This window comes from Malurus melanocephalus, unplaced genomic scaffold, assembly GCF_030028575.1.
Source record: "Malurus melanocephalus ecotype Western Australia unplaced genomic scaffold, MMel_1.1 scaffold_393, whole genome shotgun sequence".
NCBI classification, from domain to species: Eukaryota; Metazoa; Chordata; class Aves; order Passeriformes; family Maluridae; genus Malurus; species Malurus melanocephalus.
Genome location: NW_026623625.1, coordinates 345,170 through 347,564, shown reverse-complemented (window position 1 = coordinate 347,564; position 2,395 = coordinate 345,170).

Sequence of the window (2,395 nt, the reverse complement as noted above, 5' to 3'; positions counted from 1 at the left end):
TGCAGGGAGGTCCCGTAGCGGGGAGGGTCCATGCTGCTCGGGTGTCTCCTGTTGCAGCGAAGGGGACCTGGCTGCAGCCGGAACAGGGGTTCCCTGGGTGCAGGAGGCTGCCAGGCTTTGGGGGGTCGCTGGTTTTAGGGGTGTGCAGGGATGTAGGGACAGCCCTCAGCTTGGTGGGGCCCTCCCTGCAGTAGGGTCCCCAGGACCCCCCAAATGCAGGGGGTGTCCTCRGGGGCCCCAGGTGGAGGGTCCCCACTAAGCTAGAGTGAATCCTGGGGGGTGGTTCTAGCTGCAGGACAGGTGCCAGGAGGAGGCTGGGATGGGGGGAAGTGATGGTGACATCCCCTCTGGGGTGGSTACCCCCAGCCCCTCGAGTGCACCCCATAACCCCCGGCTGTGCCCAAGGCTGTGAGGCAGAGCCAGGACCCCAAGGGCTGGGGGCTGGGGGACAGAAYCTCCTGCCCACTCCAGGGTGTCCTCAGAGCCTGAAACCCCTGGGACTCTCCACCACAAGCTGCATGTCCTTGAGGCACAGGGATAYGATGTTTTGCGCCGCAGGATGGTGACATGGAAAGCTGGACAAGGCTGTTTCTGACCCCAGTGACACCCAGCAAAGCCACTGTCCCCTGGGGTAGAAAGGGAGTGACAGCCAATGTAGGATGAAGGGTGTAACTCAGAGCAAGCAGAAAGGAGAAAAACCCAAAAGGATGTAAAAGGGGGAAAACCTCTGTCCCTGTCCCAGCTGAGGGCTCAGGATCATGCACRGAGCATTGGCAGCTCCTGCTGTCCCTGCTGGCTGTGCCAGCGGGGATGAAAGGCCCCTTGTTCGCTGACATCCTCTCCAGCCCTATTTCTGGAGGAAAATGTTTTCCCAAAGGCTTGGGGTGAGGAGGAGGGGAGCTTTGCAGCATGGTCTGTGCTTGGGTCACCCAGCCCTGTCTGCAGCTCCAAGGTGGGAAACTACTTGGTCACCAGAAAATTTGGAAAGCAGAGGGAACAACGCTGGAAATACTGGAACTTTTTACCCCAAATCATGCAGGAAGAATCCTTGGCATTGGAATCACCCTGTGATGATTCAGCCTTGTCCTAAAAGACAGCACCCAGTGCCAGCACCCAGCAGGGTGACAAAGGGACAGGAGATGGTACCTGGGTGTCGCTGAGCCCAGTGAGCCCCCAGGAAGCTCCAAGCCCTGCATGTGGGGCAGCACTGCCCGCCAGCTTCATCCAGGATCAGCTCATCCCCAGGGATGCTGCTGTGCTGATTCTCTGTGCTGGGCTGCCTTCATTATCTGGGGACACTGCACAGCCCTGGGGGCACTGCACAGCTCCAGAGACACTGCACAGACCTCTGGGGACACTGCACAGACCCTTCCAGACCCCTCCTCCCTGGGACAGGGTTTCAGCACATGTGGGGTCACCCCCAAGCTGCCAGCCCCAAACACTCCTCCTAGCAGTGTCTCCAGTGTCACCCCTCCCTGTCCATGGGGGTACAACACGAGGGTACACGGGGGTACACCATCCATTCCCAGTTGCCCCCAGTTGCTCCCAGCAGCTCCCAAAGCAGGTTAACACCATGGTGACACTTTCTTACAGGGATGCATCTGTCCCCATGGATCTGGGACAAACCAGGCCAGCACAATGTGTCCCCCCAGCCAGGACAGCACATTTGGGCTGAGAGCAGAGGGTGATGGACACCCCTCTCCAAACTGCATTGCCCCATGCTGAGCATGGAGTGATCCTGACAAATCCTCTCCCAGCGACACTAAAAGCCTGTTAAAATAATGCCTGATAAGGGAATTAAGCTGCTTAGATGTGTGGCAGCGGAGGCAGGAGAGGACTGGCACGGTGCTAACTCTGCAGGGCTCCCTTGGAGTTTTTTGGAGAAAAATCCCCAAATCCTTCTAGGAAAAGGAGCTGGGTGATGCAGCAGCCGGGGGATGAGCTGGGCATGGTCTCTGCCCAGACTGGGGAGGAATTTAGGGGTTTTGTCCCAGCAGCTGAACTGAAACAGCTCAGGGGGGAAATGCAGCCAAGGGCGAGCAGCAGCAGGATATTCCCAGGATTTGGGGGAAACCCACCAGGAAATAAAGAGTTTTTAAGCTGCACAAGCCTGTTGGAGCACTGACTGCTTATAAACACTGGAATTGCATTTCCGAAGTAATCGCTTCACAAAACAATAAAAAAGGGTTTTTATTGCAGCCAGCACATCATAACAGAACTATTCCCAGTTCCSTGTGGGTCACCATCCTGCTCCAGCACTCCACAGCCCAATCCCAGCCCCATCCTCAGGTGAGCCCTGGGATTCATTTGGTGACACTTCTGTGCTGCTTACACAGGGGTCATTAATGCACCCAGGACCTGCCATGCATTGAGGGCACAGCCCTCTGTTTTGCAT